This window comes from Zootoca vivipara, chromosome 3, assembly GCF_965207765.1.
Source record: "Zootoca vivipara chromosome 3, rZooViv2.hap1.1, whole genome shotgun sequence".
Lineage (NCBI taxonomy): Eukaryota > Metazoa > Chordata > Lepidosauria > Squamata > Lacertidae > Zootoca > Zootoca vivipara.
This window is the reverse complement of record NC_142586.1, coordinates 94,929,323-94,941,072: the sequence shown is the minus strand read 5'-3', so window position 1 is coordinate 94,941,072 and position 11,750 is coordinate 94,929,323. Positions and strand designations below refer to the sequence as shown.

General features: G+C 45.0%; 1 pseudogene; it reads right to left on the bottom strand.

Annotated features, from left to right (window-relative positions):
• Positions 1 to 10,779: 10,779 nt before the first annotated feature.
• Positions 10,780 to 11,209, bottom strand: LOC118083158 (protein S100-A6 pseudogene; annotated as a pseudogene).
• Between the last annotated feature and the right edge of the window lie 541 nt (positions 11,210 to 11,750).

The following is an 11,750-nucleotide window of genomic DNA, read 5'->3' as shown; positions in this document are numbered from 1 at the left end:
ACTGCTTGTTAGAAACTCTATAATATATAAGCTATTGCCAAATGGAAATTTAATCCTAGGTTGTGGTGGTCACAATGGAATGTCTAGGCACTCCCCCCCCCCCTTTTTGCAATGAAATTTATTATTAATTTCATTTCTATACCGCTTTATATTTTAAAGGAAAAATCTCAAAAGTGGTTTACAACACATTAAAATATCAGATAAAACAATCCAGAATAAAACTAATTCAAGCTTCAAGGAAAAAAAATTCAGATCCTTCTCTTGACATTTTGCTTTCGCCAGTTGCCAACCTGGCGTCCAGAAATCTCCATGTGGTTGCAATTGGACCTGCGCCAGTCACATTAATTAGTAGCAGGAGAGAACGCAACCTCAATTGTGGTCAGCATCCGTCAGCAGAAGAAATTTTCTTCCAGGGTTCTGCCGTCATATTGTGGAAGCGAAACTCGGCAGAAGCCCTTTCAGTTTGCGGTTTGCAGAAACGGGAGATAGTACAGAAAACAGTGCGCTTTGCTCCCATTTCTAGGAATAATAGCTGTGGAAGTGTTATGAGCAGCTATGCCTTGGCAAATCTGGGAAATAGTTCCTTATATCCCATTCCCACATTTCTCTAAATTTAAATTTCTGTTATTTTACCAATGACTACTCAAAGCAGCTTACGGGCAAAAACAAGCCACCCATTAAATATTAGTTCACAATAATAATGAAAAACTGAATTTAGACAAGCAATCAATAAAAGCAATTCATTACCGGTACTAGAAAGGGCAGTGAAACTAATTAAGAGCCTCTGGGTGTGCACACCTGAATCCATGTCCACACAGAAAGCTTTGGGACATCTGTGTCTTTACAAAGGTACAAAACGAATGGGTATTGTAGTGGCGCAGAAACAAAACACAAAAGCTGTGCCAGGTGTGTGTTTTGCTGAGAATAACCTATTGATGGGGCATTCCATGGGACAAGTACAAAGATTCATTTCGGCAGCCACAGATGCAAGGGGTTCCCATTTGTCTACAACCCATTCCATCCAACCTGGAAATCCTGTTGTTTCATTTCAGGCTGTGGCTTCTCGTGCAAAGAAAAGGCCTTCCGCATGCCCTAGAGCTGAAAACTAGTGCGTCCTGGACAAGAACAAAAAGGGAAGGCATGAAGGGAAGGCATTTAACAGTGCAATGCCCCCCCCCCCCTCCAAAGGCCTGTCAATGCATTGCAAGATGTTGATTCAGGTGTGTGCTGTAGTTAAAGAATCTTCTTCTATTGTGGAATTTATATGCAGTAACAGGCGTTCGTGTTTTTATGCTCCTTCTCTATGAGTTTCATTCATTCACAGGTAAAAACACTGCTGCCTTAAGGAGCAATCCTATTGTTTTAGTATTAGAGCAACCCAGGGCAACCCAAACAGACTTAACAACTAGACAGTAAACTTTACATAGATACATTAAAACCCAGAGGAAAGAGAACTACGTTAAAAACATCCCAACCATTTCTAAAAGGCCACTTCTGAAGAAGTGTGCATGCACACGAAAGCTCATACCAAAATAAAAACTTAGTTGGTCTTTAAGGTGCTACTGAAGGAATTTTTTTATTTTAAAAGGCCACAGATAGTTAAAAGTCAAAGGCCTGGTTATAGAGAAATGTATGTTGGGTACCAATCTCTGCATCAGAAGGACCATGTCACAAAATGCAGGTGTTACATCAGTGTTACAGGAAGATATGTAGGTGCAGATGTTTTAAGCATGGTAATGAAGAAGGTAAGATGTTCTGCTTGAAGAAGGTTATCTGAACCATCTTCCTCGCCTTTTGCTGGGAGCTGTGTGCATGCCTGTTTTTGCCACCAGAGGGCAGTGTGGGTCAAACAATAAGTGGACAGCCACCCAGGGTTGGCAAAAGTGGGCATTGTGGCACTTGGCGGTATGGAGAGGCGCAGGTTTCAACACATGCCTGTGACAAGTATAAAATATGAAAACCCATTAATTTAAATAGATATTTCTCGGGAGTATGCAAAGCCTCAAAGCAAATGTACCCAAAGAGACGTGGTTTGGTTTGCTGTAACACATCCATTTCCGGAGATTTCAGAAGCCCAGTAGATGGGAGAGCTGATATTCCACTGTACCTCCCTATGCCATTTTATTGTTCTGCAGGGTAATAATCTGCATTGGGCCAGAAGACCGCTTTACTGTTTTGCAGTTGGTGCTAAGCAGGTCTGGGCCCATATGTTGCCACATGGGGAGACTGTGAGAGAAGGCAGCAGGAGCTGCTTTGAATTCTAAGGGAGGGGGTGGCATTTGTGTGATGGATAAATGTATCGAGGAAGGACAGGTGAACTTGAGTTAAATGCATGTATCCATGAACTCACATATAGATGGGAATGTTGTCTAAAAAGCTTGTGAACCCCACTCTAAACTGGAAACCAAATTCCACAAAAATCTGCCAGACTCCACCACAATCGCTCCCTGAGAACCTCCTTTCTCAAACTCGCAACTCTCCACAGGCCTTGAAGGTTGGTGCAAAAGCTCCTGGGATTGCTAGCTCTTTTCACACATTTTTTTTACAATTTCCCTGCTCTTTTTGTGGTCATTTTGGCCCTTTCCTCGCCTAAAAAAGAAAAGAAAAAGATTTATTTAATTATTTGCTGGCACTGCACGTATACAGGGTCGCATGCGAGTCGAATGCTTGTAACAGCGGGGACGCCTGTATTTTGACTGCCAGGATTTCAGATAGGGGCCATTTCCGACTGTACCTAGAGATGCTGCGGACTAAAACTGAGGCTTTCTGCATGAATGCATGTGTTCTCCCACTGAACCACAGGCCTTCGGTTACCTTCCAAAAGATGCAGCCCCTTGTTAGAGATAGGATTACACCAACCAGGACTGAAAAGCAGCTCACCTGAATGGGAATTGTATGACAAAGGTGTCCCTCTTCCCAATGGTCCTCCAGATGTTGTTGGACTACAACTCTCATCATCCCTGCCTGCTGGCTATGTCCGCTGGGGCTGATGGGAGCTGAGAGTCCAGCAACATTTGGGCCACAGGTTCCCCATCCCTGCCTTAAAGCAACCTGATGACAGATGTCACCATACCAGGCTTCCGACTGTCTTAGACCACAGTGAGACAAGGCTCCATTTTGGCCAGATTGAGGCAGCCCCATAAACAAAGGGAAAGGGGCTCTGTGTGACTCCTGAGCACGTTTCACCCAGTATGAAGTTATGTAAGCGGCTTTCTAGATAAAAAGAAAATGAGGAAATAAAACATTCCTTCATTACCGCATGTTGTTCCCCACAGAGTCAAATGATCCATCACATTGTGCTGAATCATGCCAACCAGCCTTGTATTGGAACATGTCAAAAGGAGGTACGGTGGGAAAAGAGGAGGAAGAGGAATTCAAAATCATATTTGGTTTCTGGGCAATGCAAAGCCTCATATTTAATTGCACACTATTGCCACGTTTCATTTCAGTTGTGTTCCTTGTTGTGCTAATGTCAGTGCATTTTCTTTATGTTCCTTCCAGAATTGCAAACTTCTTTTCAAACTACACTCGCACAAATGCTGCAAATTGCTCCATGGTTTTGTGGATGGTTTTGTGCGGTCCTCCCTCTTTTGTTGGCATTGTGTATGTACAGTCATACCTCGGTTTAAGTACGCTTCGGTTTGAGTACTTTCAGTTTAAGTACTCCGCGGACCCGCCTGGAACGGATTAATACACTTTCCATTACAGTACTTTCAATGGGAAAGTTCGCTTCAGGTTAAGTACAGACTTCCGGAACCAATTGTGTACTTAAACCGAGGTACCACTGTAATGAAATTGGGGTTAGATGATTTAGGTTTCTGGGGTCCCTTCTAATCCTGTCATTTTTACCTCTGCAAAATAGGAATCTGCAGAAAAAGGAGACAGCTGACATAGTTGGGCCCAGCTCTTTTGTTAAGTAAACAGCCCTGAACAGCTTGGTTAAGTATCTGCTTTGTTAAAGGTAAAGGGACCCCTGACTGTTAAGTCCAGTCGCGGACGACTCTGGGGTTGTGGCGCTGATCTCGTTTTACTGGCCGAGGGAGCCAGCATTTGTCCGCAGACAGTTTTTCCGGGTCATGTGGCCAGCATAACTAAGCTACTTCTGGCAAACCAGAGCAGCACATGGAAACGTTGTACCTTCCTGCCAGAGTGGTACCTATTTATCTACTTCCACTTTGACGTGTTTTCAAACTGCTAGGTTGGCAGGAGCTTGGACCGAGCAACGGGAGCTCACCCCGTCACGGGGATTCGAACCGCCAACCTTCTGATTGGCAAGCCCTAGGCTCTGTGGTTTAGACCACAGTGTCACCCATGTCCCACATCTTCTTTGTTATGTAACCTTAAATCAAAAGTGCAGCCATACAGGAAATAAATTGCTGAAGACACTTTCCCAAGGTGATCTGAAGGGGTTGTTGCCAGGATGAAATGAGGAGGGGGGAAAACTGTTTACATCACTCTTTGGAGGAATGGTGGGATACAAATGTACCAGTAATATATTTTTTTGAAAAGGTACGATCTGTCTCCTTGAATTCTGCTTGGAAATGGACCTGGTAGCCTTTCCAGTCACTGCCATTAGCTGCCTGGTCAAAAAATTTTTTCCCTCTTTTTAACTTCAATAGAGTTGGAAGGGAGCCTGAGGATCATCTAGTCCTGCAGTGCAGGAATGTGCAGCTGCCCCATTCGGGGATCAAACCTGCAACCTTGGCGTTATCAGCACCACACGCTAACCAACTGAGCTATAATGAGCAAGATAGTGTTACCATGTAGATGAGTGCTATGGTGCTGTTATGCCACTAATATTTTTGTTTGTTTATTAAAATATTACAGCTGGAAAAGCACTGGAGCATTAATTAAAAGACTGGCATAAACAAACAAACAAACAGTTTGATAAAGTGGTGTCCACCTCAAAGGTTATCATGAAAGTTTGCTGAACTTGAAATGGCTGCGTGGGTGAACTAGACCTTCCTCGCCTACAGCTATTTATTTATTTGTTCACATAATTTCTTACCCGACTTTCATCATGAGGTTGTAGGGCTGGATACAATGGCACAGCATACATACCAATGGTTCCCAAAGTGGGTGGTACTGCCCACTGGGGGGTTACCCAGGAGGGAGCTGGAAGTATAAAGGACTACCCAACTTTGAAAAGCTGGTATCGCTGGATCAAGTTCATCAGCTTTGTTGAATTAATGAAACTACCGGTAAATGGTTTTGCCTGGATTTTTGCACTTAATTCTTCCTGTTACGAATTTTATTGTGTTACAGTGGTACCTCGGGTTGCGGACCCGATCTGTTCCAGGGTGCCATTCACACCCCGAAAAGTCCACAACCCGAGCACCCGCCTCTGTGCAGACGCATGGCGTCATTCATCGCGTCTGTGCATGCACAAAGTGCGATTTCACGCTTCTGTGCATGTGCACGGGTTACGGACATGCTGAACCCAGAAGTAACCCGTTCCGGGTTCGGCGCGTCCGTAACACGAAAAGACGCAACCCGCAGTGGATGCAACCCGAGGTATGACTATTATCTTCTTTAGCGGGTTGTGCAAACAGCTATTGTGAATCATGTTTTTTATAGGCTAGGGGGCTCTGAGGATGAATTATGGAACCAAGGAGGGCAGTGGCCCAAAAACGTTTGGGAACCACAGGCATAAGGTAAAGGGACCCCTGACCATTAGGTCCAGTCGTGACCGACTCTGGGGTTGCGCGCTCATCTCGCATTACTGGCCGAGGGAGCCGGCGTATAGTTTCCAGATCATGTGGCCAGCATGACAAAGCCGCTTCTGGCAAACCAGAGCAGCACATGGAAACGCCGTTTACCTTCCCGCTATAGCGGTTCCTATTTGTCTACTTGCATTTTGATGTGCTTTAAAACTGCTAGGTTGGCAGGAGCTGGGACCGAGCAACGGGAGCTCACCCCACCACAGGGATTCGAACCGCTGACCTTCTGATCAGCAAGCCCTAGGCTCAGTGGTTTAACCCACAGAGCCACCTGGGTCCCACAGGCATATTCTGTTCTAAAAACAGATAAAGCCACTACCAGCACACACATTTCCAAATGGAGCAGAACAGTATAAATTCAGGGGGTCACACAAAACAACACTGTCCTGCCCCTTGGTGTGGGTGGAATGTAGCAAGATAAATATACCCTCTACATCATGGGTAGGCAAACTAAGCCCCGCGGGCCGGATCCGGCCCAATCGCCTTCTAAATCCGGCCCACGGACGGTCTGGGAATCAGCGTGTTTTTACAGAATGTGTCCTTTTATTTAAAATGCATCTCTGGGTAATTTGTAGGGCATAGGAATTTGTTCTCCCCCCCCCCCCAAAAAAATATAGTCCACCCACCCCCCACAAGGTATGAGGGACAGTGGATTAGCCCCCTGCTAGAAAAAAAATTGCTTACACCTGCTCTACATTGTGGGAAAGCAATTCCACTGTTTGCAAATTTCCCTATACTGCCCTTGGGGCGAGATTCTTTTGTGAGTGCTGATAGCTTCTTGCAAGCCTCACCTTTCAAGTCAACCTTCCTTGCTGCTTAAACATTAAACCTTAAGAAACCTTAAGAGACACATCATCTATGATGCAAATTCTGAAACACCAAGGATGAGTGGCCAAGTTTCCTTTCTTCTGAAATGCTGCAATGTGTGTGAAACGTGCTACAGTGGCTGAAGCAAAAGGCGGGCAATAGGAATACTGTGCTGAGTCATATGATGGGGATTTCCCAGGTGTTTTGTGTGTGTGTGTGTGTGTGTGTGTGTGTGTGAGAGAGAGAGAGAGAGAGAGAGAGAGAGAGAGAGAGAGAGAAATATACCCTGCAAAATGCACAAAGGATAAAACAGTTTACACCAATTTCATCATCTATAATCACGCAAATGGAATCCTTTTCTTCTTCTCTGTGACTGAAAATAACAAAGATTTGAAGAATGCCTAGCCCTGCAAATATCAGTTTGCACAGAAGGCTCATAGTCAACATGGATGAAAGAATCTTGTCAGTTTTGCTTCTCTCCGTATTTCATTTTTCCAGCCTTTAAGTTCAGTTCTCCACATGTCCTTCAGGGATTGTCATTTAGGCCTGGAGGGCAGTCCCACAATGCCTGCCCCTTTCCCTCTTGTCACCCTAAATCAGAGCTTTCCAAATTGTGTGACATGACACCTTAGTGTGTTGGTGTGTCGCACAAACGCTCCCCGCATCTCTCCTGGAGCTGGGAAGGGATTAGTTTTAAGCTCTGGTTTGCTAGTGAAACCAAATTACTGTGGCGCAAAATGGTGCATGTCTAAGAAGTGTGTCATAAACATGGAAAGTTTGGAAAGCTCTGCCCTAAACAGTCTGCTGTTGCAAAGATAGCTTTGGGGAAGGGTTGGTGCTTTGCAGAGTGGAAATGGCTCTTTGCCCAGAGATAACCCAACTCTCCAGTTCCACTTCCCTACACTATGTTTGCTGTTATCACGGCTTCTGAATAATTGGTACTTCCACCTAATGCCCATGATACAAAGCACATTCCAGTCACCCTTACAAAACACTTCTGTAGCAATAACAATTATGGAAGGAACAGGATTCCTATGAATCATTGGCTGTGGAGGCACCACACATTTAAAGCACATTTCCTCCCCCCCAAAAAAAGAATCATAGAATCATAGAATCATAGAATCATAGAGTTGGAAGAGACCACAAGGGCCATCCAGTCCAACCCCCTGCCAAGCAGGAAACACCATCAAAGCATTCCTGACAGATGGCTGTCAAGCCTCTGCTTAAAGACCTCCAAAGAAGGAGACTCCACCACACTCCTTGGCAGCAAATTCCACTGCCGAACAGCTCTCACTGTCAGGAAGTTCTTCCTAATGTTTAGGTGGAATTTTCTTTCTTGTAGTTTGAATCCGTTGCTCCGTGTCCGCTTCTCTGGAGCAGCAGAAAACAACCTTTCTCCCTCCTTTATATGACATCCTTTTATATATTTGAACATGGTTATCATATCACCCCTTAACCTTCTCTTCTCCAGGCTAAACATACCCAGCTCCCTAAGCCGTTCCTCATAAGGCATCGTTTCCAGGCCTTTGACCATTTTGGTTGCCCTCTTCTGGACACGTTCCAGCTTATCAGTATCCTTCTTGAACTGTGGTGCCCAGAACTGGACACAATACTCCAGGTGAGGTCTGACCAGAGCAGAATACAGTGGTACTATTACTTCCCTTGATCTAGATGCTATACTCCTATTGATGCAGCCCAGAATTGCATTGGCTTTTTTAGCTGCTGCATCACACTGCTGACTCATGTCAAGTTTGTGGTCAACCAAAACTCCTAGATCCTTTTCACATGTACTGCTCTCAAGCCAGGTGTCTCCCATCCTGTATTTGTGCCTTTCATTTTTTTTGCCCAAGTGTAGTACTTTACATTTCTCCTTGTTAAAATTCATCTTGTTTGCTTTGGCCCAGTTGTCTAATCTGTTAAGGTCATTCTGAAGTGTGATCCTGTCCTCTGGGGTGTTAGCCACCCCTCCCAACTTGGTGTCATCTGCAAACTTGCTCAGGATTCCCTCAAGCCCATCATCCAAGTCATTGATAAAGATGTTGAACAAGACTGGGCCCAAGACAGAACCCTGTGGCACCCCACTAGTCACTACTCTCCAGGATGAGGAGGAGCCATTGATGAGCACCCTTTGGGTTCGGTCAGTAATCCAGCTACAAATCCACTGAATGGTAGCATTGTCTAGCCCACATTTTACCAGCTTCTTTACAAGAATATCATGGGGCACCTTGTCAAAGGCCTTGCTGAAATCAAGATAGGCTACATCCACAGCGTTACCTTCATCTACCAGGCTTGTAATTCTGTCAAAAAATGAGATCAGATTAGTCTGACATGACTTATTTTTCAGGAACCCATGCTGACTTTTAGTGATCACAGAGTTTCTTTCTAGGTGCTCACAGACTGTTTGCTTAATGATCTGCTCTAGAATCTTTCCTGGTATTGATGTCAGGCTGACTGGGCGGTAATTGTTTGGGTCCTCTCTTTTCCCCTTTTTGAAAATAGGGACAACATTTGCCCTCCTCCAGTCTGCTGGAACTTCGCCTGTTCTCCAGGAATTTTCAAAGATTATTGCCATCGTGGGCACTGTGAACTGCGAGGGTAAACTACAGTTCCTATCAATCTGGGTTTGCTTTAGATGTTTTAAATGTATGGTGTATACACCAGCCCCTTCTCCCCTTTATTAAAGAAAGACTTCTTTTAAATGTGCTTATAGAGGGGTTATTGTTTTGTATTTTTCTGTTTTAACTATTTGTGCATTTATCTCATGTTTTCATGTTGTGAACCGCCCTGAGACCTTTTGATGAAAGGCGGTATATAAATCCAATGCTTTTCTAGGAAGATGCAGGGGGATGCATACCCATAAACATTTTGTGAATCTAATGGGAGAAGAAACTTAAAATATTTTAAAAATTAGTTTCTTCTCTAGCACGGTGAATCGTCAGTTCCGCTGCTACCCCCGATGGCGGCCTCATTTTCTGTCACAGTGTTTCCTGAGTCTCCAGACGGAAGTGGGCGTTTAATGTGTGAAGTAGGAGTTGGAATCTAGCACGGTGATTGGTCAGTTTCATTGTTACCACCTCCAATGGCGGCTTCCTTTCCTTTCCCGGTGTAATGCATGTTCTTCGTACTTTTGTCCATTTACTGTATTTATTTCCCCCGATTCGAACTATAAAATGCTGTTTTTCTTGAGTCAAAATGAGAGTACCCCTAAACATTTTTAAGGGAAAAAAGCACTGTATAAATCTAATAAACAACAACAACAACAACATTTATGCAGGAGTAAACCCCACATTGAATTCAGTGGGGCTTGCTTCAAAAGAGATACGCGTGCAATTGCATTTTTACAAGAGCTGAACTTTGATTGAAAATGCACTCTGTGTAATTATTGTAGCTGTTTATTAGGAAAATAGAAGAGGAAAGGGCAAAAGAAGAGGGGAAAGGCTATTCTTTTAACTTCTGAACATTTCAGGCCCTGCCTTCCTTTAGAACAACTGTGTGGGTTGTCTTCTTCCTTTAAGTTCACAATTTCTTAAGGGCTGTGTTGACAGTTTTTGTGCCTATGACATGCAGTGTGCTGTAACAATGACAGCCATCCTTGCCTGAAATAGCTGCATCACACGGTCCCTTCTTCCTCCTTTCAAATCTATTCGTGGGCATTAAGAAGACCAAATAAAGCCTTCTTCCATAATTCCTTCATTCACAGTGGTTTCCTTCTGACATATTTATAGACTGACCACTATAGTGATGTGTTTTTTTCATGTTGCACAGAATAGATACACGTAACTATATTTAACATCACCACACACAGTGGTGCTGTTAGGTAATTTTAGATTTAATGGTCTTATGGAGCGGGCGGTAATGTGTAGTTCTCCCAAATATGGTAAGTCAGCTTTCCTGCATTTGAGGGTCCATCTGCGCATTTTGCTGAACAGGGCCTTGGTCTCCTACCCCAAAATCTTGCCTGGGTCTCAGACTCACACACACAGGAACCTGTCCACTTTATTACAATGTCTCGCGTGATTTTCCCTGCTCTGTCAGGGGGGGATTCACATGAAGAATATCTGGCCAAACCCCTCTCCTAAAGTCTGATTGCATGTGGTCTGAAACACAGGGGATCTGCTACTCCCCTTTGCTCTACCTATATGACCTTCTGCAAAGGCAAACGAGACATATCCCATGTTTATGATGCCTTGCCTAGAGTGGTGATATTCAACTTGTTTTGTTACCTGCCTCCGTGCCTGCGAGTCACTAGAACAGTGGTTTTTTTGTTTTTGTTTTTTTTACAAAACTTATATTTTATTGGACGTGAAACCGCCTACAGAGGTATAATCCCGAACCACGACACCTCGCCCCACCGGGGTGTACATTTACGAACTCAAAGCTTTGTTGTAAATCATTGCCAGGGCAGCCAGGAAAGTGGCATCTTCCTGGAAGTTCACCAGTTGGTCCCCATTGTGGTCCAAATCTTTCATTAATGCCTGTATGTCTTCGTCCTGCAGTTTCGGTCCAATGGTGAGCTCCTTCTGTATCAGCTCCTTCAATTTCTTCTTGGATAGGGTGTTCTTATCGCCATCCTTGCCGGCGTATTTGTGGAAGGTGATAACCAGCATGCCAATAGCTTGGTCAAGAGGTGCTGCCATGGTGAGAGATCAGAAGCAAGATGGTCCAGTGCTGAGTGGCAGGAACGGAAGAGATGGGGAAAGTGGTCTAGAACAGTGGTTTTCATCCAGTGTGCCCTGGCACCCTGGCCCTTGTCCCTCTTTACTTCCCTCCCTCCTCTGATGCCCTCTCACATCTCTGCCTCCTAAAGGCCTGCACAGCTGGCTGTTGCAGCAGCTCTGGTTACAAGCTCCCCAAGCGAATGGTGCCTCTGGGGTTGGGCAGGGGGTGCTCCCCAGGCCCCTGTGGGGCAGTGTGAGGAGGCGCCTCTCTTTGGGGCGGGGGCGGCAGCTGCGGCCACCCAGAGGACTTGCAAGGAGAGGGGAGAAGAGAGGAGGCTGAGGGAACACTCCCCAATGGAGGGTGTTTGGTAAGGGGCTGCCAGCTCCGCAGGCATGGGGTGACATAACTGGGCTCCTGAGCCCCACAGGGGTGCTGCAGAAAGAATGTAGTTGGTCAAGGGAGCTGTGGACTCCCTTGACCAACTCCCTTGACCTCCCTTGACCAAGGTTGAAAACCTCTACCTTAGAACATGCCCCCAGAATCCTTTGCAAGCAAGGTAGTGCA